Genomic DNA, 26851 nt, shown 5'->3' with positions numbered 1-26851 from the left:
GTATTTCTCGCCCGTCACGATTTTAGCGCGTGTCCAGTAAAACGACATTACAGATTGGCCGTGTCTCAAACTGACAGCGAGGCCCCCGAGTTTGCTAAATTTGCTAAAAATAGTGGCGTTACGTTTACTTCCAATTTGGAATTGTGTGGTTTTCCATCTGCGGGGCGCGGACGTCATTCTCAAAGAAAGACTCCCGATGGTTTACTGCGTGTCACGGGAAGGTGTTGAGCCGCCGCAAGAATCTTCCCTCCACCCACTTCAATGCATCTTGGTGTTCCTACAACAATGCGGAATTCTTCCGTCCCAAAATATAGCGCTCTAAATTTGCCGTCTCAACGGCGGTGACGGCGAAGAGCTTTTCAATTGGACTGTGACTAAACTCCGGCACGTGTTTCACGTCGTTTTCAACCCCAAAAAAAAAATCATCTGCAGTTGTTGTTTCCACTCTCATGAAGACATTTTCCCCCCTTTTGTTTGATAACCATCTGCGCACGTCCAATTTTGAAATCTGCAAAAATCCGATCTTTTTGCGTAGGTGCGCGCGTGGAGTCACGCCAGGACAACGGCAATTTTGCCAATTAGCTCAGAGAGTCCATTGATTTGGAAGTCATAATTTGTTCATATTATAGATGAATCGCTATTATCCCACAGTGCTGTTTCCCTGCCAAGGAGACAAAGGCACGGAAAGTGACACAAAACAGACACGCACACACAGCTGCGGAAGGAGAGAAAAGACAGAGATGGAGGAGAAAGGCGTCAGTGTGGAGAGGATTTATGAGTGGGGCCTGTCTGTTGGCCGCCGGCCGCGGCCCTCTGTGGTCCACTCCTCTGTAATATTGGCCACTCCTCAGGCTCCCATGTGTCTGCCTGCGGCCGCGCGCGAACGCACGCACGCACAAAATGTTTGTTTTTCTATCGTAGCGGGGCCGGCCGATTGACATGATGCGATTGATGGTCCGCCGCCCTAACCTTGACCATCGCAAGACATTGCCTACCCCTTACCCTAACCTAAAAAAAAAATCCAATTCAAAGATCAACTCTAAAAGCAAGTCTTGACCCCCAAAAAGTGTAAGAGGTCCCCACAAAAACAGTAAGGCACAGAATCTGGTCCCCACCGTGTAGCAAAAAAGAAGAACACACACATATTGCACATGCGTTTCCTAGCCCTTAACCCTAACCATTCCAATGGATTTCAATGGTCGGGTTCATCAAAAGGGCCCCAAGTGTAAGAGGTCCCCACAAATAGAGTCAAATCGAGAATTTGATCCCCACCTTGTAGGAAATACCAATGGCACATGTACACATACTCGAAAGAAGTCTGAACTTGTGGGGTCCACCAACATGGACAACACAAGTGCTACAGGTCTCCACAAAGTCAGTAAAACCTGGAATTTGGTCCCCGCCATACTGTAAAAAATCAAGGTCTCACACTCACACATAGCCAATGTTTTTTTTTCTATCGTATTGGGGACATCCCATTGACATATTTCATTTCTGAGCCCCTAAGCCTAACCGTCACAACACTTAGCCTAACTCGTGGAATAATTGTATATATGTATGTAAAATTGTCATTTAAAAAAACACATTGCTTGCACACCTAATGGAACGTACACACACTTACACACACACACAAACAATTCCTTTTATGGTATGAATGAGAAACTTCCTTCTTTGTAATAAAACCAAGAGGAGAGCCCGAGATCAGCGGAAGACCTTGGTGCTCTCTCCCTCTTTTGCAAAAGATTGTTTTCCACTCAGTCTTGCCTTTTCTTCAGTCTCTTATTATTGATAACTCTCACACTAACCTCAAGAAAATCCCATTCGAATCTTTACTCGAAGCAAGTCTCGAATCTCAAAAAGAGGTCTGAACATGCAGGGTCCACCAAAATGTCCCCACAGTACAAGATGCCCCCACAAACACAGCAAAACCCGCAAGGCGGTCCCCACTTTGTCGCAAAAACCAACGGCGCACACCCACACACACATATCCGCACGCAGGTCAGGTCCAAGAGAATCCTGTCAGCGTGCAATTACCCTTCTGCCGTCATTGGCCACTTAACATCCGTTTGCTCTTTTGTATTCTTCGCATCACACGCTTTCTCGCCTCTTCATTCATCCGGCCATCGCCCGACGCTCCGCCTCACCTGTCGCGCACACGTAGAGACAAAGCCGCAAAAACGCGGGTCAACTGTGCGGGATTTCCACTCGAACGTCACAAACGCCAAGCTGCGTTCTTGGACTCGGCTTGAGTGCTGGCTCCGCTTTTTTTCACCTTAACCCCCGTGTGCTATTTAATCCAATCCTTTCATCAAGAATTTCGCATCAAAAAACCCTTGAAAGAAGACGCCAGGGAGCTGAAATTCCACCCAGACGGTGACAACACGTCTCCCACTGAGTTATCACACTACTACACTAATACCGCCAGAATGACGTGGAAGAAAATGACCCAAAACGGTCAAAATACCACACAAGGGTTAATACGTTTGCGGTATTTTTTCCAATCGTTTGAACTTTACTCCAGTCATTTCACATCAGTGGGAAAGCATCGCGAGAAGACACTCGGGAGCCGAAATTCCACCCAGATGGTGACGACATGTCGGTGGTGCCGCCACTTAGCCAAAAGCGTGCCATTTTTTTGCCAAAATACTTTGAGGATTGATATGGAAGAAAATGGCCCAAAATGGTCGAAATACTGCACAATGAAGCTGCTGGAACAGAAAGTGCGGGTGGTGGTGCCACATAAGATGGGGCCGGCTCGCCTTTGCTTGTCATATTTCCGAGCACATTTGAAGGGAGCGCGCGCCTCTGCAAGTGGTGCACAATGCAACAACGATGGCGGCGGCGCTGCGCAACAGGTCAGAGCCGACAAGGACGCCTTCGACAAAGGCGCGCAGGAACAGCAATGCCAAGTGGGAAAAAAAAAAAAAAAAAAAGCAAGGAGACAACCTAAACAGGACTGTGATATAGGGAACTTTTTTTGCAGTTTGGTTGGCATGGTTACAAGAGCTGGAGGAACTACAATGGACCATACAAACACAGTCGCTTTTTTTTTTTTTTTTTTTTTCAACCAAATGACAATAAACCCGCACAGAAGCCATTGTCATCACAAAGACACAAACGCATCTCGTGGTATGCTATGCGCACCCAGCTGCTAATTTTTTAGTAATTTTTGGATGTTGAAAATGTGATTGGAAAATGGGTTATTACAATAAAATATTTATATTTTTTAATATCATAAATAAATTACTAATTAAAAATATGAATTTCTCTAAAATCAAAGAACTGTGCATAGCACCAGACCATTTTACCGTTTAGAAACATGAGTGAGATAATAGATGATGCCTACAAAGTGTGGTTTCGGAGAGGCCATTGTGCGCCTGCTGTAAAATCGCTGCAATCTCAAATTTCACCACTTGATGGCACTAAATTCTACACACTGTCCCTTTGTATAAAACAAACTCCGATGTCTCCTAAACAGTCTGTCGAATTTAATATATTTTAGTAAAAGCCCTTTTTTACTTGATTAAAATGGACTTTTTGCAGCGTTTTAAGGAAAATAGTTGAATTAGGTTTTCGTGGAAAGAAACAAATTCTTACCCCACTGGCAGATTATTTTTTTAAAATTTTGCTTAAAACAAGAAAATATGCCAAATTAAAAAAAAAAAAAAATTCTCCCTGTTTAGAATCCTGTTTAGTTTCTTCATTTACTTTCCTTGATGCCTTGTCACACAATTTTGTACCTTGTGTTTGTTTGCGTTTTGTTCTCTTGGCCTCCGCAAGAATAAAATACACAGCAAACACTTCCTCTCAAAAATGAGCTCAAGCCGATCCAACTAAAAAAGCTAAAAAAATCCCCAAAAGCTCCGGAATGAGACGCGTTGCAGAAAAGAGCCATCAAATAAGCATTCAGCAGGGATCAAATGCACCGTTGACACACGTGGCGGGCTAGCTCGCTAATAAGCTGCTTAGGTGCATCAAACGGCGCGCGCGAATATCGCTTTTCCTTTCGATGGCGGTTTGATCCCGAGGAGGCGACACGGCGCCTGCTCCTGACTCTTGAGTCTTTTTTTTTTTTTCTTTTACTCGCCGCGCGTGCCGTGTAACGCCGTCAATCTGTCAATCTGGCGCGACATTAGCATGCGACTCCAGCCAGCCGAGACGGAGGCCTCATTTAGTTGAAACTCCGCCGCCATTATTTCAGGCGGCGCAGAGGGATAAATTAAATCTGATTTGAATTTTAGAGGAATAAAATCAGAAAACAGAAAAATACGGCATTTCATTTGTCTTTTTGTTGACTCGGCGTGTCAGACGCGATTCGCTACATAATGCCATTCAACGGAAACGGCTTGCGGTGGAGTAGCGGTTAGCACGTTTGCCTCACGGTCCCGATGTCGCGGGTTTGAATCCGCACGCATTTAGACCCTGAATCAGAGGTGGCCGCTTCGTCAGCGGCGACGGGCGCCCGTTTTGACGGGAATGCTATGCTCAGTCGAGTGAAGAAACTGGGTTGCTTCAATTGACTACTTGTCGTTCACAGCTATAACAAAGCTGACTTTACCGGGGATTTATTTTGTAGTCGCTCCCTTTCTTTGTCCTGGTTTCATAAACCAAACCACACAATCTCGCTGACCAAAAGTTAAAAGGTAATGTTTAGAAGGAAGTGTTCTTTTGCTTTTTAAAAAGGTTTGACTTAAAGAAATCGCTTGCCGAGCAGAGCATTCTGGGATGCGTTTCCACTGCAAGGTTCTTTCTCTGAATGGCTCTTGGCCAGGACATGCAAGATAGAAGTTTTTTAATTCCCTAATTAAAGACGTTTTTTAGTGTACTACTTTGTTTTACTTGTAGTGTATATGACAGATGAAACGTCAATCAAATGTTAATGAAACCGTCTTCTGTAGATGTATAGCAGGCAGTTATAAATGACATCCGACATCCACCATTTGAGTGTCATGTAACGCATGATAATGCCGTCCAGCGGACATGATTGCTAACTGGACTCTCATCTCCTGCATTGCTCAAATGTGGGATGGTAAACATGACGGTGTATTCAAGTTCAATTTTCACAGTTCTTATAGTAATGGTCACTCAGTATTTGAAAGCACCTATTATAAAATGGTCCTTGATGGGAGTGGGATTTTTGACAAAAATCTTACAAAGCACAGTAGCGATATTTGCTGCCACATTTGAGCGCTGTGTTCAAAAGTGATCCGTGAGAACGGGAACTTGATTCATGTCCATTTACTAAGTTGCCGAGACCGAGTGCTTTGCTCAAAAGTGATCTGTGAGAACGGGAACTTGAGTCATTTACGTTTAGAGTGCTGCTTGTCGCCAACACTGCTAGCATCTAGTGCTATTCGCCGCTGCTAGCACTCGCTAGCCGCTAACATCGAGCCTGTTTTTTAATGGCGGAAATGAATAAGGCCTTGAAATATTTACAATTTGAAATAATTGTGTCGTACCTCAAATAAGCCAAAGGAAAAATAAAAACCCTTTGTGTAATTCTTCAGCGTTTCCCTTCGCCAAGTGTTTTAGCTTCAACTAAAGAGACAACTGATATTGCCGGCAAAACTGTCAGGATGATGCAGTGCGTGGTTTATGGTGTTGAATGTTTTTTTTGTTTTGAACATAGATACAGGACGCATGAATATGTCCGACACCAACCACGACGGCGGCATTTTCTGCTTGGCTTGACGGGAAAACACAAGAAAGGCTTTTGGGTTAGGCTCGGTTGTCATGGTTACGGTAATAACAGGAACTGGGAAAGCGCAGGCTTAGCCGTATCATTACCGCCATTGCACTTAGGTAGAGTCATCATAAATCCGACTTGATTTATACCCACGTGAGCGGGAAGCTTCAAATTCATTCCCTTCATTGCCCATTGTGACGCTCGTTCTACTGCAGGGGTGTGCAAACTTTTGCTTTTGCGGAGCTATTATACAGTCGATATGATGTAGTTGTTTAAAAAAAGAAACGCTACATAAAGAGTTTCTGTTAAGGGAAATTAGGATTTTATTTCACACTATTAACTCATTCAATCCCAAAGACGTGTTTTTACATGTTTTTTTCGTAACATATTTTTTAAAGAGTTTTCACGAGTTCTTATGTTTTTCAATCGCTAATTATTTTGCTAACGGAGGGTCTAAAAATGGCTGGTAGAAGGTAATGGATTTTTGGGGATAATTAAGTAATCAACTATTTAGTGATCAATTAAGGGTTAAGGTTCATGTATTGAAGTACTAAAGAACAGAAGTAATAGATTACTTGAGGCAAGACACTAAAGTAATGAATTGATTGATTGATACCTGCCATTTTTAGAAATCCCTTCAGCCAAACTTGAAAAAAAAAAAAAGTATATTAAAAAAAACATAAAAAAGGGGTAAGGGTCATCTCCCAATGATGGTCACTCATTGGCTGAGGCAGGACGCTTCCGGGACTTGCACGTAAAGGAAGTGAGGCGGTTCAGGCCTTTTCACAGAGATACAAACGGGGAGGGGGGGCCGACAAAAAAAGAAGAAAGCCGGGCCGATAAAGAACGGGGAAGGTGAGCGCACAAAGGAGAGGGACGGAGGACTGTGAGGGACACATGAGAGAGTCCAAATGGAAAGGAGTGCCGGCGAGGCCAGCTTAGGAAATTGAGCGCGTCCGCACGTTCAAAGCCGGCGCATGAGGGATTTGACAATAAGAAAGACTGAGGAGCAAAAAAAAAAAAAACATCAGTGGCACTGAAACAACAAAAGCAAGGAAAAAAAAACTGAAGAAAAGCAGCAAGGAGGATGAGCAAGACTTTGGAAGTAACCCATAAAAAGTCTCCTTTTTGTGTGTGTGTGTGTGTGTGTGCGCGGGGGGGGGGGGGTCTGCGGTATGTCGGACACGTCTAGGGGACACTGCAAAGACTTCAAATGGCCAAGATCCATGTGGGCTTTATTTCAAATGTGACCTTTTGGAGCCTTTTAGGAAAATTGGATGTGATGGATATTGAGTGCAACTTTGGACCTCCAAAAACTTTGTCTTCATTTTCTCAATTAGTAATATTCATATTACTGTAAACGCAATTCACCCTCTGGCTGTCGTAAAACTTGAACGCTGCTCAGGTAATGTTTGAACTTACACTTAAGCCTAATTAAAAGTTGCCGAAAGTGAATTCAGACATTGGGATGTTTGACTAAAATTGCTAAATTATTCCCAAGTGGGACGGACCAATGAAATCACGCTATATACATATTACATTTCCATTCTTTTTCAATACCCTCCAAAATAGTACAAAGCGCAACGCCGCTATGAATCATAACATTGATATTACTGTTAATCATGAAACGTTTCAAGTTTTTCATTGACTGAAAAAAACAGCTCATTTTCATACTTTAAATGACAAAATCATCTCACGGGCCAGATTAAAATCGTTTGCGGGTCCACAAATGGCCCGCTGCCCATATGTTTCATGCCCTTGCTAAAGGATAAGGAGATGGTCTTTGTCCTATCCCCTTTGGACCTTAGCTGTAGGACATGACACCTTTGCATGTCTAAACCAATAAATATGCAGGATTTATTATTTCTTCTTTAATGCTGTCCACAGTAATACAATTACAACATCACTATTAATCATAAAACATTACTATTACCCATAAAACAATTCAAGTTTTTTATATGTATGTAATTTTTTGAGGACTATTTTTTATTGTTATTTTTATTTAATTAGGTTTACTAGGCAAGACAAAAAAAATGAAGCCCATTGGTAAATCTTTTGTCTAAAACAAGAAATTTAGCCCAATTTTTAAAAATGATTCTTTTTGGTCAGGCACTTTTTTGCAATGCAGCAAGAGTGTTTGTTTATTTATTTTTGGAAAGGAAAAAGAAAAAAGCCAAGACCTTGAATTGGGTTAAAGCAGTCGAAGCGGGTGTCAGTTTGCGCCCCCCCCCCCGCCCCCTCCCCACTGAGCTCAGAAGCGTCCCCGCCACTTCCAAACAGCATCAGGAAGGAGCGTCACCGCGCCGCGTGGGCCGGCGGGACCCCGTTCAAAGAAGCCCCGGCCGCAGCAAAGAGCAAGAGGAATGCGGCCGCCGTCGCCGCCGCCTCCCCGCATTCCAGCCTTTGTCTTTTTTCTCTTCCCCTTCCCCGACATTTCCGTCTCGGCGACGACTTTCCACATTTGCATAAGCGAGGAGAGCGTCCCAAATTGTCTTCCCCGCCGCGCTTTCTCCCTTTTTAGTTAACAAGAGCGGAGAGTTCAAAGTGGAGCCCTTACGGCTTACATGTGTTTCCATTAAGGAGCTGGCACGCACTCGCCATTTTAATGGGCTTTCCCCTTGCTCTTAGTTGGCCGGGCGCTGGGAATTTGGAGGTAAAAGGCTCTTAATTGCTGGAGCCGTGGCAGGAATGCGCCGGCCGGGGTGGCGGGAACGTACGCGGATGCCGGCGGCGGAAAGGAGAACGCGGCGAGGTCCGAGGTCCGGTTAGGGCGGCGCGCCGCATCCGAGCCGTCGATCGGCACCCGCCGACTTTTCCTGCCACGGGGATCGCCGCCTCTCCACTAGGTGGCCTTCCTTGGCGGGAGGGACGTGTCAAACGGCCTTTGGCGCGGCTCCTGATTTGTTCTCATCAGAAAAAGAGGAGCTTGCCGTACGGCCGCCGCTTAACCCCGGCCCTGAAATCGCCAAATGATCGGCGGCAAAGTGTCGCATTTTCCCCACCGCGTTATAAGGCGCATAGAATAGAAGCTACAGCAGTGGCCTGGCCGGAATTCCCGCATGCAGCTGCGTTAATGGGAATGTCAAAAAAACAATCATATAAGTCAGTCAAACTTTTCAATCTGAAATTAAGAACAAAAATGTTGTTTCATATTGCCCCTCCCACTTTTTCACCCCCGATCCCGTATAAAAACGGGGCTTGAAAAAATTCGACTCACTCCCAATTCCACGTAAACATGGGCAACCGTATTTTCCCCTCTATAAATCGCTCCGCATTATGAGGCGCATAGAATAAAAGCTACAGCAGTGGCCGGAGTTGCCGTTTGCAGCCACTAGATGGAGCTGCGTTAATGGGAATGTCAAAAAAACAATCATATAAGTGAATCAAACTTTTCAATCTGAAATTAAGAATGAAAATGAGTTGTTTCATCTTGCCCCTCCCACTTTTTCACTCCCGATCCCGTCTAAAAAGGGGATTTGAAAAAATTCCACTCACTCCCAATTCCATGGAAAGACGGGCGCTAGCCTTCATTTGCCATTTTATCGCAAATCCGCCATTGTTTTTCACATGCTCTTAAAACCTTCAAAAGCTATTTTTATTCACTTTCCGTCGACTGAATTTTTTGTTTTTCGTCCCCCCTCGTTGGCCCGACGCCATCCGCGTAAAATTAGAAAACTGGAGCAAGAAGAAGAAAAAAAAATAGCCTAAGTAGCATGCGAGCTAATGACAGGTTTGCGGAGGGAAGCGGGAGGTGGCGCTGGCGCGGGGCGCAATCGTCACCTTTTGTCCCGCGTACGGCGGTTTGCGGCGTGCCAGTTAGGCGGGCGGGCGAGCGGGCGGGCCTCTTCCCGCTTGCCGGGAGGGGCGGAGGTGTCTCGGGTTGAGGATTAGCATATGAAACCTCACGCACACTCATTCCAAGTGTCCCTATTATTACGATTATGCAAGTGAGACTGCAAACGTGAGCGGCGGGAGATCCCGAGGCGGTTTTGATGAGACGCACGCGCGCACGCGCCTTCGACCTCGCTAGCTAGCCGGCTAGCCCAGCTGCGCGCCAACGGCGCCGGCGGGCAGCCCGGCCCCCGCGCGCCCAAGGGAGCCCACGGCCTCCATGTTCTCCACCCCCACCGCGCCGCGTTTTCCTCCGTCCTCCCGTCCCGCTCTCCCGTCCGCGTGGCTCCCGTCTCACTCCGGCTGCAAGTCGCGGAGAGTGAGTGACAGGCTGTGAATTGCTCGGAGGCTAGAGCCAGATAAAAGGCAAGGCGCGCACGCACGCGCACGCACTTCAGCCAGAATCACATCCACTGTCAACGACACAAATCCCGCCGTTCTCATACGGGGCCGGCCGCAACCGCACTCCGCCCGATGTGGAGTGACAAGCTCTTTGTCCGCTCCCTCCGCCCTGGCTGAGGTCTGAGTGTTTGCTCACTCGCTGTAACGTGTGCACGCGCGCATTGGTTCTCGTGACATGATGGGGACCAAATTCTGGGTTTTCCTCACTTTGTGGGGTCCTCTTGCGCTTGTGGGGACCCTCACGATGGACCCTACAAGTTCAGAGCTCCTTTTAGAGCCTTGAGTTCAATTGGGGTTGAGGTTAGGGTCAGGGAATTTGTCGGGATGGGTCGTCTCAGGAGAGGCATCACGTTCCCACGATGGTGTCTTTGTGGGACCTCGTGCGTTCGGGACCATGTTGGCGCAGCCCAAAAGTTCACGAGACTTGCTTGTAGAGCACAGGTGTCGAACTCGATGTCCAGGGGCCAGATCCGGCCCGCCGCATCGTGCTTTTAGAGCACAGGTGTGAAACCCGAGACCCGGGGGTCAGATGCGGCCCGCCACATCCTTTTATGGGGCCTGCAAAATGCTAATTATGATTTCAGGTTCCTGGCTAAAATACCAAATATGCAAGTCCTTTTCGACTTTCGAGCATTTTCGTGTAAACATTCCCCCTTTTGAACAGTTTTTCGGCTGCCTCCGGTTTCAAAATGTGTAAACGTATCATACCTCAAATTTGACTTTACAGTTGTTCCGACTGAAACTATAACTGCAATTGTGCCTTGGTTTTACTTTATAGTGGGAACCAAATTCCAGGCTTTTCTGTCTTGTGCATGTGGAGGGACTATTTTGAGAGATTTCTTTTTGAAGGTCAAGACTAGCTTTTAGGTTGTCAGGTTTTGCTATCTTTGTGGGGACATCTTGCACTTGCGTTGACCGTTTTGGGTGACTGCTTTTTCACTCAAAAGGAATAAATTAAATGATTGTAAATATCAAAAACTTACAAATGAAAGTGTTCTTAATGACTATATGAAGGCTTTCAATATAATTGTGGGTCTAGTTATGATTACAATGCAATGTGTGTGTGTGAGCCCTTTATTTGTGCTGCACGGTGGGGATTTTCCTGTCTTTGTGGGGACCTCTTGCACTTGCATTGACCATTTTGGGTGACTTCTTCATAAGGGTCAAGATTTACTTTTAGTCCACAGGTTTGAATTGGATTTGGCTTGAGGTTCGGGTTAAAGGGACAGTGTGTAAGACTTTGATCGTAGGTATAGTTATGATTATATTATATTACATGAGGGGTGGCACTTCTCCGGAGGCGGCCATGTTTGTTATAGCTACGGCCAATGGTAAGTGCAGCGCCTGCAGCACCCCCTGCTGGCCGTAATGATAAACGGTCTGAATCTTACACGCTGTCCCTTTAAGGTTAGGCAATCTCCCGGCGTGGTCGGGGTTAGGGGCTAGCGAATGCCGTACGTCGATGGAATGTCCCCAATAAGATAGAAAAAACCCTTGCGTGTATGTGTGTGAGAAAGAGCGAGACTGGCGCAGGCAGGCAGGCAGGCAGAGTGAGCGTGTGCGTTTTTGAGAGGGGGAGATATTGCGTCGCAGTGTGTGGTGTCAGGTCTGACTGCGTGAGCTGACACTGATTATAGTCTTCACAGCTCACTCCCATCACAGGCAAAGCGTACAGCCCGGGCCCAAGCCCGTTATTTAAAAAAGAAAAAAAAAAAAAAAAAGTTGCAACGCTGCCGCCGCGGAACGCAATTGCTTTTATATGCCTTCGGCCGCCCGGCCATTTGCCTTCGCGGAGCCGCCTCGCTAGTTTAGAGACGCAAAAATGGCTTCAATGAATTACAACAAAGTCCGACGCCTCCCGCGTTCTGCGAGAGTCGGATCAAACAAAATTAGCGGCAAGTACGCATTGGCACAAAAAGAGCTCCAACTGCTGTCTTTTATATGCCCGGTCTACGTGACTCGCGTAGACCGCGCCTCGCTTAATTCGCTTTTGCAGGTGCTGTATTTACCATTGTCCGTAGCTATAACAAACATGGCCGCCTCCGGTGAAGCACCACCCCCCATTTGATATCATTTCATGATAACTAGACCTAAAACATACTGTTGGTCTTTAAGAAAACATTCGTTTGCAAGCTTTTGAAATCATTTCATTTATTCCTTTTGAATGAAAATCTTGCACATTGTCCCTTTAAATGAGCAAAGAAAAACATGGGGGGAAGGAAGAAAAAAACAAGCCATGTCCCAAATGGGGGCCTTGGTATAAGCCTGGAAAAACTCCTCGCACATGCCACACAGATGTACGTTATCACAAATCTTGAGTCGTACGTCGGCGAGCGGGGGGCGGGGCACGACACGTTCACTGGCAGCCAATCGGGCGCCAGGATGAAGGGAAGAAACAAGGTCAAAACAAAGTCTCCTATAATCGGAAATAAAAACGTCTCGGAAAAATCCTTCCGACAACCTGCTTCGACGCGACAATGAAAATGAGGAAACAAACAGTTTCATGCTTTTACTTGCGCGTAAACACGAACGTGTTTGGATCGGCCTCATTTTCCGCCACTGGCGGCAAACGGCAGGTGCGGTATTGACGGCAAACTTGGCTAGCTAGCCGCGGGATCCATCCGCATGTTGGCTTTCAGTGTGGAGACGCGCTCCTTTCTGCCTTTTGTGCCAAATGATAGGCCGCACTTTGGAGTGTATAATTATTATAACAAGCCTTGTGTCTTCCCCCTCTCCCAAATGCGAGCGACTGCAGCACACGCGAGCGGCGAGGCCTAACAAACGCCCACGTCTGACGGCCCCGCTCTCACGGTTCTGCGTCATCGACCGCTTTACGCCACGGAGAAAAAAAGCCGAACGCGCCCGGCCGAGCGAGTAATGGGCGCATTTGACTAGCTGGAGTGGAAAGGGGGGGGGGGGGGGTAATGAGGACGGGAGACAGATTGAAGGTGATTAGCACAGAGGACGGAAGGGCGGCGGCCCGCGCGGAGCCCTACAACGGAGCCAGTCACCTCGTCATCTGCGGCCTCAGCGGGATGGCGAGCCCGCATCCGGGCGCCGCCGGCTAGCGCGAGATGTCACTCTTTGTTAAACGACGGCCGATTAGCGGCCTGACGCTATTGAAGCCTTACTTTACCCACGATCGAGGAAAACACTGAGCGGTTTCTCTTTTATTGCGGTCAACGGGGACCGACACGCCCCGCCGTGCACTAGCTTGATGCTAACACACACCCCGCCGTGCACTAGCTTGATTCTAACACACAATGCGCACGATAGTGGCGTGCCTGCTATACTATCAGTTGTACGGTTGCGACTATCTTCTCCCCCAAGACCATAACGGCCATCCCATCACATGAATTGAAGTCGCTGTTTTCAAACTTATGTAAATATTTACCAGCAGTGTCAAACATAGGGCCCGCGGGCCAATTCTGGCCTGCAAACGGGTTTAATCCGACGTCGGAAGTTGTTCTAAAGTTAGATGAAGGTGTACCGTCATTTTATTGGTCCGGCCCACACGGGAATAAATTTCCTCTCTGCGGCCAGTAAGCTAACAAGTTTGACACCCCTGATCTCCATCGTATTTTGTCCAATGTGCTTAACACGTTCACTTTGTTTGAAAACATTGGCGTGTAACAAGACTCGCTTTTTTTTGTTCGAAAAAAAAAAAACGTAACTGAACCTAGAAAAAATATACACTCGTCACTGCGCCGTACCGGCTAGCCGCAATGAAACTAGCAGGCCAGGTACCGTGGTACCGATACGAAACGTTACGGCGTTAAAGGTCTGGCTTCTCCACGAAAACGGCGACCGTCTTGAAGGACGCCGGTGATTAACTCTCCTTTTTAGGAATATTGATTCTGAGCAGCGCGAGAGGCTCTCCGTCATACGCCGCGGCGCTTTATCAATAAAAGCGCGCCGTTCAATTTCAATTGCTCGCAAAGGCGAAGATGAAGTGCCATCACGGCCGACTTGAAACAAGCGAGCGCTTTTCCCACCGTGGTCCTGATTGCCTCCAGATGTCCGCCTTTTTTACCCGCTCGCAGCTTCCGCGGCGGGGAAAGTACCCGCGCGTGGTACGGCAGCGTCACGAGAGGAGCAGGTGTACGGCGGCGCCGTTGCGGTCCCCGCCGCCCGGCCCCTTCCGCGGCTCCGCAGCCCCGCCTCTTTTGACTTTACGATTTTTTTTTTTTAGCTTTTGAAATGCGGCCAGGCAGATGTTGAGGGATTACACCTGCGCGAGATGCAGCCTTTGACACCTTCAACACACGTACTTACGCTCGTTTGGGCATCCATTTTGCATGAGCGCTGCCAGTCACGGGATGCCAGCCAAATTATTTGCCACCGATAGCGGTACGCTGAGAAAATGATTTATAATGGGGCTGGATTTATGATCCTGACTTTATTGCGGGTTCCGTCCAAATTGTTCCTGATATTTTTCCTTCTTCTAAGTTGGAACAGACAAAAAAAAAAAAAAATATGTACAGTGGCGCCTCTACTTATGAACGTTTCTAGTTAGGAAAAATTCAGATTACAAAATGCTTCTTCGGAAAAATGTTGTCTCTTGTTAGGAATGAAAATTCCTTTCTCTCGAATCGCTCGTTTACTAGCTCGCCGCGGTGTCCGACGTTAGCGTCATCAGCACTTTGCTAGCTCGTTAGCGAGAAGGCCGCACGACACAACAAACAGGAAGTACTTCACATGACCTTAAACCTAAACTTATATAAACTTAAATGCTGAAAATGATCCCGAAATAAATTTTGTTGCTACTGTGGACAAATGGATTAAAAACATCCATATAAAACGACCTAAACAAAGTTCTCCTCAATTCACCGGTGCCATCTCAAGGCAAACAAATGAACTACATTTATATGATCAATTACTACAATGGATAATGGGTTTATTTTGGACTTGGAACGGTTAAGGCTAATTACACGTAAAAAGCGCCTCTACTTAAGGAAAATTCCCGTTCAGAAATGACTTCTGGAACCAATTAGTTTTGTAAGAAGAGGTACCACTTTATTTCATTAATAAGGACACAAGCTCAAAATAACTGCAAGAAAAACAAAAAATAAAATAAAATACGGTGGATTTTCTTTTCTGACACTGACTTTATTGCAGGTTAATGTCAAAAAATTTCCCTTCTACTGAGTCGGACCAGACGAAAAAAAAGTATTTTTCTTGAACAAAATCTTAGAATTTTTTAAAACGTTAAAACATTTTTTAAGATGTCAAAGTTATTTATTCAACGTGGATTTTAAATGAGGAAAAAAAATTCTCCATCTGAATGTCCTGTCAAACCTTCGACAGACCGTGCAATCTTTGGAGGCTCGTTCAACGTTGGACGGCGACATCTCTACTTCTCGAGACGTGTCATGACGTGCTCTTATTTTGTGGGATTTGGCAAGAGCAAGAAATCCTCCCCATGTAAAAGAATTCCGTCCACGGTACACCATCACACTTGCTTGTTTCCCCGCCGTCCGCGAGCATGATGTCACTCTCGCGTACGTGCGCGTTCTCAGAAGACGGCTGTGAAGGTCTGCCCGTAGGTGCGCTTTCTCCCACCCGGGCGCTAACACGGCCGCCGCCTCCCCTTTGGATATTTGGTGCCATCGCGCCCGAGTCGGACCCGGGGGGAGTCGGGCCGTCTGGCGCTAATGGAGAGGTGCGCCGCGGGCCGGCCAACAGCGGGCCGGCTCTCCCTTGCCGGCGCGCCGCCGTCAGAAAGCATCCAGGGCTGATTAAGGACGAGAGCCGCAATGGCTCTTTCTGCCTTCTCTCCGGGCCGGCCTCGGGGAAGCCGCGTTTGGCGGAGAGGAAGGCGAGGGATGGAATACCTCGAAACGGCCTTGGGAAAAGGTCAAACGCCGCCGAGCCCATTCGCGAGTCTACCTACGAGCTCGACCGGATTCCCCCAAATATGGGACGCGCCTGCGTATAGGACGCGGCCTTGATTTGGGGCTCAAATTCTGCTATTTTCTATGTTACCGCGTAGGAGGCGCCGGCGCTTCGGGGACAATGTCAAAACTAGCAAAACAGAAGAAATCACATATTGGATTACGGTTCGGACCTTTCGCTCTGCCGGGAAATGCCAGTCCAGACTTGGTCGGCTTTTGAAAAGTCGAGGACGGACTGAATCCGATGTGCTGCTTTTGTGCAAACGCAACATATGCATGGAGCTTCACTAAAGCTCTTTGAAATTATTAGAATTATTTGAAATTTTTAATATGTAATTTGGACTTGATTTAATTTTATTATTAAAATGATAACATTTAAAAATATTCAAAAATCTTCTCCTGCTGAATTGTAATTCATTTTTTTAATGAATTAAAATTCTTCAATTTAAAAACCCTTTAAAAAGCTATCTTATGCTGACTTGTATACATTTATCCAGTTTTATTCTCTTCTTAAAATATTTTAAAATATTAAATTTCAAAAACAATCCATTGTAATTATTTATTGAATTTTTAAAATTTATTTTTATTGTTGAAATTACAGTTTTAGAAAATTAATCTTCTGCTGATTCATCCTTCTTTTCCATTTAATTTCAATGTAATTTATTGTTAAAATGATTACATTTGAAAAATCGTTCTTTATTAGTAAAATTATGAAAAAAATCTTTAAAAAAATGATGACAATCTGCTGAATTGTAATTCATTATTCAATTTTTAATTTAATTGTATTATTAAAAATCCTTTAAAAAACAATCTGCTGAGTTGTAATTATTCAGTCAATTTATTTTAATTTCATTCCATTTTTAAAATGATTAATCACATTTGAACTCATCGGTGAAAAAAATCAATCTCCTGCTGAAGCGCCGTCTCGGCGGGCGGCCATTTTGTCACTTTCCGTCGATGGAAAACGCTCAGTCAAGGAGCGATCCGGACTTTTTTCTGAGTTCGGTCATGTGATGGGTCCTTGCCCGATCCCCGAGCACCTATGATGTCATTTCCCGCCAACGGGAAACGGCAAAATATCCTCCGCGAGATGCGTCAAAACGCATGGATTTTGCATCTTAATGGTTTTCCCGAAATGAAATATTCATCACCAAACTATACTTGAGCTAGCCGGGCTTCGCGGAACATCTTTTTCGTCGAGAACATTTCTGGGTTGCGACGCGGTGAACTCGGCGCCGGCGCGGAGTTATCAAAGCCGGTTGCGCGGGAACTCGCTAAGTGTTGTTGCTCTTCCGCGTCGGGGCGCGTTCTCGCGGCCGCGGGCGCACGCTCGCTAGCAGCCGTCTCCCCTCGCTCCTAACACAGAAAGGTTGAGAAGAGCCATCTTTCATCTCCTCCGCATCATCACAGCATCTGCATTATTAATGGCCCTGATTACTGTAATCAAAAATTCTTATTTATTTGGAGGAAGAGGAGGCATGGAGGGTGGGAGGCGGCGGCGGCGGGGCGGCGGCGGGGCGGCGGAGGGGCCTGCGCCGGCTTCTCTCTCCAGACAAAAAACCTTTTGGTCTCCCGCTTTAATTTTTCAGAAATGGAGATGCCGCAGTGCCCTATCTTCCCCGAGTTCAGAGCTAAGCTAGTTAGGCGCACATAAACATGCAAATACAGAAGCTCTGACATTCAAACTTTTTCTCCCCCCCCCCCTCCCCTCCCCTCTTTGAGCCTCGCCTCGCCGACGCTTACGCGCGCGTGGAGATAACCGTCAATAATAGCGTCTTCGCCAAGACAATCGCGCAGACCTTCAAAAGGGAGGCGAGGCAGAAAAGGGAGCTGAGGCGTCCTTGCCTTTCCGTTCCGTTTCCGTTGCCGCCTCCTCTTGGCCTTCCTCTCCTCTCCTCTCCTCTCCTCTCCTCTCCTCTCCTCTCCTCTCCTCTCCTCTCCTTTTCCCTCCTCGCCTTCTCCTACGCCGGCCTGTCTTAATCTCTCCGGGCGCCGCCATTTGCATGCAAATGGCCCATTAGCGGCTGTGGCAAGAGGAGACGCGGCCAGGGGCTCGCCGCCAGGTAATCAAGGACAAAAGGAGCGCGGCAAAGGCGGCTGATGAAAAGAAAGACGGGGCGCCTGAGGAAATGGGGGGGGGGGGGGGTCACAGGTGAAATATGGCGGTGATCCGCGAAAGCTACGAGTTGAGATTAGCCCCGCGCAACGCGGCCGTCGGGGATCGGAGACGACATCCTTGGCCAAGCGGGTGTCAAACTCCAGGCCCGGGGGCCAGGTTCGGGGGCCAGGCCCGGGGGCCAGGTCCGGGGGCCAGGTTCGGGGGCCAGGCCCGGGGGCCAGGTCCGGGGGCCAGGTCCGGCCTGCCGCCTCATCTTCTCATCATCGCCTCATCGCCGGAGGCTAATTTCGACTAAACCTTTCCGGCTATAATACCAAGCTTTATCTTTATGATACCCTTTTTAACCCCTGCATATGATTTTTGCAGGCCTAATGAGGGGTAGTACCAAAGGATGGATGGGCGAGCGATCGCATCTCGCGCGTGAATGTTGTAAAGCTCTCCGAGCTCAACTCGAGTTTGCGGCCGAGAAAATGACAAGAACGAAAAAAAGCCCATACGAGACGGCATTTGAAATCCCAAATCTGACATTTTTTTCCTTCCTTGGTACAAGACGTGTGCACGAATCGCAGTCTTGTCAGACTACGCGGAGGCGTAGGTTGAACATGGAAAATATTGCCCCCCCCCCCCAAAAGAAAAGCATCGGCCACCCTCACCTCGCATCCCGGCGCGCCGATGCATAGTTCAAGTTCTTATGGGAGAAGAAGTGCATAAGCGTCAAAGCAAATGAGCCCCCTCCCCCGCCGCCAGGTTCTTGATTGCGGCCCGTTTGAAGTCCTAAACGCGGCGTGCTAAGATTTGCTCTGTGTTCCTCGCCGAAGCCCGTTTGAAGCCGCGCTCGAGCGCCGACGCGTTCGCCTCGTTACACACTGCCTTAAAACGGCAATTATTCTTGGGGTTTTTCTTTTTTTTTGCGTGGCATATGGCAGGGGGAGGGCGCCGGGGAGCGCCGACTAGCACCCACTCGCTCGCTCTTAACGAAGCCGTAAATACGCGCGGCGTCTTGTGACTCCAGACAGGCGCTTTACTGTTTCCTCAACGCCTATTTTTTGCCCTCCTACCTGTCACAAGTATTAGTGAAATTACACCACCCGCAGATATCAGCAGCATGCACCTATTAAGGCTCATATATTAGTGTCAGGGGCGCTCGCTGGAACCCGCCGCCGCCGCTCGCTCCGTAAGCTTCCGCTGTCACTTGCGCAAATATAAAAGAGTCTTTGCGGATACGGGGGCTCGTAAAGATGTTTATTACCTCCGGCGAGGAGGTTATCGTGCGCTTCGCTGCGTCTCCATGCGCCGGCGGGATTGCGCGACGGCCGGCCGCCGCCGTCGAGGATTTCTTCGAGCGACAGTGGCGCAGTCCCATCTGGAATTTTTTTGCACGATAAGGCGCGCCGGATTATGATGCGCACCTTCAACGAATGGCCTATTTTCAAAGTGTTTTTATATATAGGGGGCACCGCATTGTAAGGCGCATAGAATAGAAGCTGTTGTCGAGGCTGGGCTTGTGTTACGCATCCACTAGATGGAGCTGCGCTAAAGGGAACGTCAACAAAACAATCATCTGTCATTTTCCCATCACTAGTATGTTTTCTGCACTATAAGGTGCACTGGATTATAATGACTGGCCTATTTTCAAAGTGTTTTCATATATAGGGGGCTCCGCATTGTAAGGTGCATAGAATAGAAGCTATTGTAGTGGCTGGGCTTGTGTTACGCATCCACTAGATGGAGCTGCGCTAAAGGGAACGTCAACAAAACAATAAGTCATTTGCCTATCACTATTTGTATTTTCTGGACTATAAGGCGCACCTTCAAACAGAAATGAAGAATAAAGATGATTAGACGAAGTAGAAGTACTATGTGAAGAATGGGAAAAGGTTTCAAAGAATTATGATTCAGTTGAATATTTAAAACCGTTTTTAATCAAATTACAACTACAAACCTTCCGATAAATTGTCTGGGTTTCTGAAATTATTTGATGAAAATCGCCCTTTCATTTAGAAAAACTCGCATTTCCAGCGCCTTGTCCCCGTACAAATTGCTTCCAAATTGGAGCATATCAACATTTCCAACAGGGCGTCAATAACTAGAATCCAGAGGTATAAATTGAAGAATTTTCATGGCGATGAAGTTTATTTTTGAGAAAATGGAAGGCGCGGAAAATCGGAAATATACCATTGTTCCGTCAAATGGCCAAAACGCTTTGGTCCGGGACGTCTTTGAACGCGGCTCGCTCCGTACGGCAGAAAGTTGAGGTCCAGGCGTCGAAGCGCGTTTCATCCGGAGCAGACGCAGATTGCGCCTCGAAATTTTACGGCTGGAAAACCCCATTTGAAACGGTCCCCTCCCATTGGCCGCAGATGAAAGCCAGCCGCCTTCTGACAAGCGAGATCTTCGTCCGGCCTTTCGCGCCGGCGAAGGTCAGCGCTTGCGCGCGCGCGCGCGGCATTATGCGAAGGCACGCGCGCCGCCACCGCGGCCCGGCGTGGCCTCGCCCTACTTGGCCCGCGCCCAGCGGTGCACTCCCCTTTTATGACCCCTCTTTTACGGTTTATTTAAAAAGTAACAGTCCCTTTATAGGTCATTAAAGTCCAAATAAAAGACAGCAGACTGACTGCGCCGGAGTGGGCCGCCTTCACACACACGCACGCACGCACGCACGCACGCACGCACACACACGCGCAGTACATACAAGGGCATGACAAAGAGCATCCAAGGCCAAAAGTTAGGACTCTACTTTTGCTTTCTTTAACTCGTTCAATGCCAGGGACGTATTTTCGCATTAACAGTCCAGACATTGAACGTTGAATTCCAGATACTTCGGTATCGATTTAATACTTAAGTATCTGGGAAATTCATGTCCTTAATGTACTAAGGTATTGATTTAATGCTTAAGTATCTGGCAGTATCAGTCCCTGCCATTGATTGAGTCAATCCTGTAATGTCTTATGATTAGAGGGGAAAAAACATTTTACGTGCGATGTCGTTGCTAACATGCTCCCAATGCGCTAACAGCGCTAACGACAGCCCAAAGTGATATTTTACGGATGTGTTTTTATACGAATATGTACAATGTTAGCCATAGCTAGTGTCGATTTTAAGTTTGTTAGTTCTACGATGTAAATTGTTGGCGGCAAGCGCAATGAAAAGTGTAAGATCCCAATAAACATCGTGCGAAAAACGGTTGTCTTCTTTGCGGGCATATTAATAAATGATAAAAATACATCAAAAACGGTACCAAATACGGTAGACATCACAGGTTGTGTCTATATGGCAACAACGGGACAATATTTTTTCGCCGAGGCGTTTCGTAAGCGGAATTTTTCGTAAGTAGAAAAGCAATAATATTGCACCGCGGTCTTAATATTCGGCAATATCGAAGCGTCCTGTTGATATGGCCACATGGCTAACGTTGACAATCTTCTCGTTGGCCCCAGCTGAGTTAGCGCGCCCGACTCCGCCTTCCTTCGCGCCGGCGCGGACATTGAGGGCCCCGCGCGCTCGCAAGGTAAGGCGAAGCGAGGCACTCGACGACAACGCGTCTAAACGGGGGGCAAGGTGGAGCGGCGCGAGTCGCTCGCGACACCCTCCACAACACGCGGACGCCTCCTCCCTCCCTCCCTCCGTCAAAAACAAAGGTAGAGAGATGGAAAAGGATTTCTCGTCAAGCGTTCATCTTGCACGAGCGCCGCGTTAAACGAGAGTTTGGTGCGTGCGTGCGGGCGGGTCGCCCCGAAAAAGGGCCAAGCGGCCTTTCCCCTTTCCAATTGCGCCGGCGAGAGGGGGCGTCGGCTTCTTATTAGCCATAATGAGAGAGAGCGAGACACTCTGCCAATTTACATGCGTAATCTGATATTAGTTCTTGCCACCCACACACTGCGCTCGCACGCACGCATCGGCGCAATGTTGTGTGTCGGGTGTTGTGTGAGCATTTGCAGAGGCGGGAATAATCTCCCACACTTGCAGAGGTGCGCTGAGAGGATGGAGGATGAAGGCGGGACAACGGCGCGGGGGCACTTTAGACCGAGTCTCGGTCATTTGGGCAGATACGCCGATGGATCTTCAAGGCCAAATCGGACCGATCGCCCTTTGAATTTTGGACCACGCGTGAACTCGTTAAAGGAGCCCATAAAAAAGAAACCTGATAAATTGGTTCCAGTAGAGCTTTTCTAAATACGCGCAAATACAAATATATCATTAGAATTTGTACAGGGGTCTAGGAATAAAATATCCAACAATATCAAAACTATAGAGTAAATCTCATTTTCCTCAACTCTTCGTATTTTCTTGTGTCGTATATTTGTTGTGTATTAAGTCTGTTTCAGATTTCCCACATTGTGAGGGGTCAGTAAATGCCTCGCCAGTTTAATGTCAAATGCGCCCCAAGCGTTGTTTTTCGTTTTTCTCACGATGCATCTCAAGCTCATTTCGATGTTTTAGATTTCCCACATTGTGAGGGGTCGGTGAACGCCTCACGAGTGTATCGTCAAATACGCTCCGAGCGTTTTTTTTTTCCGGTCTTTTTCCTCACGACGCAGCTCAAGTTCATTTGTTTTTCGTTTTTCTCACGATGCATCTCAAGCTCATTTCGACGTTTTAGATTTCCCACATTGTGAGGGGTCGGTGAATGCCTCACGAGTGTACCGTCAAATACGCTCAGATCCATACCTTGCCACTCCTGATTGAAAAAGCTGGAGGCATCATTTTTTACACGATCCTCTCGGTTTTGTAATATATGTATGTGAACAAGGATGGACTCGGACGTTGGTTCCGTCTGCTCGCTTCTCTCCTTGAAAATAGAGCCGTAACAAACTGGAGTAACACCAGCTGCTGTTAGCCGCAACAGGCTCTTGATGCTAGCCGGCGTCCACACTCTAGATTGAGGCGTTACCGTAATTATTTTATGTGAGAGTACGACTGATTTAAAAACAAAAAATGGATCGATCTTCCTCCAATGGTGTTGAATTCAAAGAAATTATAATTTTTAGTTGCCGTTTTTAGGACAAACCCATACTTTTGGCCTTCGTTTTTGAGGAAAAAAATATGATATTTGGGAAATAACGGTACAGCCAAGGAATTATTTTGGCAAGCCCTCGATTAGATGAAACCTTTTGGCCGCGACTCGTTAACATTTTTTGCAGTAACGTGTCAACATTGTTGCGCGGCGGCCATGTCTGAAGAAGGTTGTCTATTTCGCCTGCGTTTCCTTTTAGCCTTGACCCTCATTGCATTAACCTTACCCGGCGCTCCAAAAGTGTATTTGTGTGTTGCTGCGGGTTTTTTTCCTCTCTTTTTTTGTGCATCCTTTCTCTCTCTCTCTCTCTGTTGCACATGGCGTCTCCTCGCAGCGCCACACACACTTTCTCACCAATTACCTGTCTGCATGGCTCCGTCTGTGTTGTGTGATTGAAAGAGGAACCTGAGGATGTGTGTGCGGGAGTATGGCAGCTTGCGCGGGAGAATGTGTGTGTTTCGGCGTCTCATTCTTCTGTTTCCCCCCTCCGGATCTCATGTATAATTCATGGGCCTGGCTCATGAATATGCTAATTAGCCGGCATGCAGGGAGAGGTGAGAGGGCTTCCCCTGTTCTATTCTTACATCCGTCTGATGAGAGAGCAAAAAGAGAGAGGGATGCGGTGGAGAGAGGACGGTGGGTGGAGGGAGGAGGATAAATAAATGGGGGGGGGGGAGGGGGACAACAAAGGGCACGATGCTGGAAGGAGAGTGCGCGGAAAACGCATTTATATGAAATCCCCGCCGCTCGACAAATAAGCATGGCGGCAATATGGACGCCGGCGAGCCCGGCGCTCTCGCTATATATCGTGGCGGAGACAAATGAATCACCCGTGCTGAGGGGACGCGGGGGGCCGGATTGGAGGCGGCGGTGAGAAAAAAAAAAAATAAAACGGTGAGATGAGACAAAAGAAAATAGTACTTCTGTCGATATTTCAATCTGGATTTTTTTTCCCAGGGCGGGCAAGTGGGTGTCGAGCCTTGGGCTCCGTGCCATAATCTGCCAAACAGTGCTGGTGGAACTACCGGATTTTTCCGTAGCGCAAATATTGCCCTTAATTTTCTCCAAAATCAACTTACAACCTGCACCGAGTCCTAAAATTTGTCAAGAACATTGCGTAATACGTGCAGTTCGTACTTCGGCAGTGATAAACCCGTCGCGACGTTACGTATCACGTACTGTATGTACGCTAGCAGCGATAAATAATCCGTGCATCGTGTACGTTGGCAGTGATAAACCCATCGGAACGTTACGCACTACGTACGATATGTACGCTAGCTGCGATAAACCGTCAGAAAACATCACATAATCCATGCAGTACACACGTTGGCTGCGATAAACCGATCAGAACGTTACATAATACGTACGGCACGTATGTTAGCAGCAATAAAAAGATGATTACTTATTACATAATGAATTTACGCCTACCGCACTATACAAATCAGAAGACTTTCATAATGCGCGCCATTCATACGAGGCAACGGTGAACCAATCAGAGAACGTTGCGTAATACGTGCGGCACGTACGTCGGCATCGATAAACCGATCGGAATATTACGCATTTCGTACAGCACGTTCGCTAATGGCGATACACCAATCAGAGAACGTTACGTACAGTATGTACGCCGGTAGCGCGAAACAAATTAAATAATTGTACGTGTAGTATGTACGCTAGCAACAATAAACCAGACATTACCTAATACATGCAGCAGTAAACCAATCACAGAACACCGCATAGCGCATGCCGTACGTACATTGGCTAACCCTTACCCCACACCGATCAGAGAGCGTTACGTATTACGTACAGTACAGATACGTTTGTATCGTAACGGACAATCTTCCCAGATGTGAAACATTTCCAGCGTGCAGCTAACAAGCTAGCCACAATACGGAGGGAGGAGATTGGGGCGGGGGCTAAACATCAAAGGCGTCGTCTTCAAAGTTGCGTAACATGAAAAAGCTTTTTAAAGCGCATCAAACCCTCGACGGGCAGCTGTGGGAACATCTCGCTCGCCTTTCTTCTTCTTCTTCAACCGCAGTCGTCTATCTGGCGGGCCGCCTCTCCCGCTTCCTTTTGTCTCACAATTTGGCTGGGGAAGGGAAATAGTGCGTGAGTGTGCATGCATGTGTGCATGGACTCGGCGCGCGTGTGCGTGCGCGCGGGAGCGTGTGTGGCCCTGTGGGTAGCGAGGGCATTCCGGCCGACAGCTGATGAATCAGCATCTGTCGCCGCGCCTGCTTACGTAAGAGCGGCGCGCATGGGGCCCGAGCGAGCGGCTAACAGGATGAATGGCCGAGTGACAAAAAGGCGCTAGCCAAACACGCTAAGCGCCCGCCCGCCCGCCCGCCGCAGCACCTGCGCATTCTAATGAGAAGCCTATCAAACGCTTCCGCTTCTTTTGCGCTCCTCGCTCGCGCTTGCGACGATGGAATAATTGGCCCTCCGGGATTGGGATCTCGGAGGTCACGTGACGGCGTCCCGGCTCCGTCGTTGGCTGAACGCCGACCCTCCCCGCTCGTCCCGCAAGGCTCGCTGAAAGTTTTCTGTATGTCGCCGCCTCTCAAACGGGGGCCGGGCCATCAAATTTGTCCTTTTGAAAATGAGCTTGAGGGTGAAATTGAGGGTTTTGCAAAAGGGGCGGAGTCCTGAATGGTGCGCTTTGCAAGACATGTTTGCATTAAATAGATAAACCTACACCATGATGTATATGATATTTATCCAAATATATATAAATATACTGTATATATAGCCATTCATTTAGTCACTTTTAACAGTAAAAAGTTCATGGTTTAGTTTGACGTTTTATTGTATATATTTTCATGTATATTTCGTTCTGACCGGAACTTAAAAAAAAAATCCAACCCTATTGCAAAAGTATACCTAAAACTGTATCGTTTTTAACATGAACAAAAGAGGGGGGGTGGATTCAACTAAAAATCAACTTTCAACAACTTTTTACAGCGTAAGGATTAGTCTAAAAGTGAAAAAAACAAAACAAAAAAACAAGTGTATTAAAGTGCCTGATATGGAAAAAAAGAATGTCAATCCTTATTTTATTGCAATTGCCCCCCCCCCCCCCCCCCCCGGCATGGCATTTGGAAGGACTACAATGAAAGCAAGTCTTTAAAAAGTCTTAAAAAGCTCCCTGCTCAAATTCTTTCTTGTCCAGGTGGTCTAATTTTGAGTGTATTTAGTATCCTGTTTCCTTTCATTTCCTGTCAAATTGTACCCCTGAAGTGCTGTTGGTCTCTGTTAGTTTTATGTTTCAGGTTTTTGTAGAAGGTTTGTTTCTGAGTTTTAGTCCCTGCGTGTGGGTCCACAACCTTCCACCTTTTTGCCCACTAAGCCCGATCGCAACAAAAATCAAGTCTCGACCCGTAAAGAGAGGTCCGGACTTGTGGAATCCACCAAAACGGTCCCCTCAAAGACAGTCAAACCCAGTTATTGCCGTGTAGAAAAACCACGGGGGGCGCGCACACACACACATCTACAAGAAACAGGAGTACGTTCTCAGTTGAAGGTCGCACTCGGTCGGGAGCGGGCACGAGCGCAGCTTTAGGCGCCGGAGGAGCCGAAAAAGAACAAAATCAAAAATCTGGGCATGTGTGACCTTCATTTCGGCAAGATGGCCGCCGGAGTCCCGCCAAGGTGCGGGGGTCGGGGCCGGCCTCGGCCAGAAAGGCAAAAGGCATTCCGAGCGGTCGGCGAGAGAGGTGTCGCCTCTCCTCTCCTCGCCGCTCCTCTCCTCGCCGCTCCTCGCCGCTCCCCGACGCCGACGGGGATTTGCATCCATTTTTAATCAAAGCAAATGAGATCATAAGCAAATGAAATTGCGCTTTCCAGCC

Source organism: Hippichthys cyanospilos, chromosome 3 (genome assembly GCF_059441005.1).
Source record: "Hippichthys cyanospilos isolate Australia breed blue-spotted pipefish chromosome 3, RoL_Hcya_1.0, whole genome shotgun sequence".
Lineage (NCBI taxonomy): Eukaryota > Metazoa > Chordata > Actinopteri > Syngnathiformes > Syngnathidae > Hippichthys > Hippichthys cyanospilos.
This window is presented reverse-complemented; position numbering follows the sequence as displayed.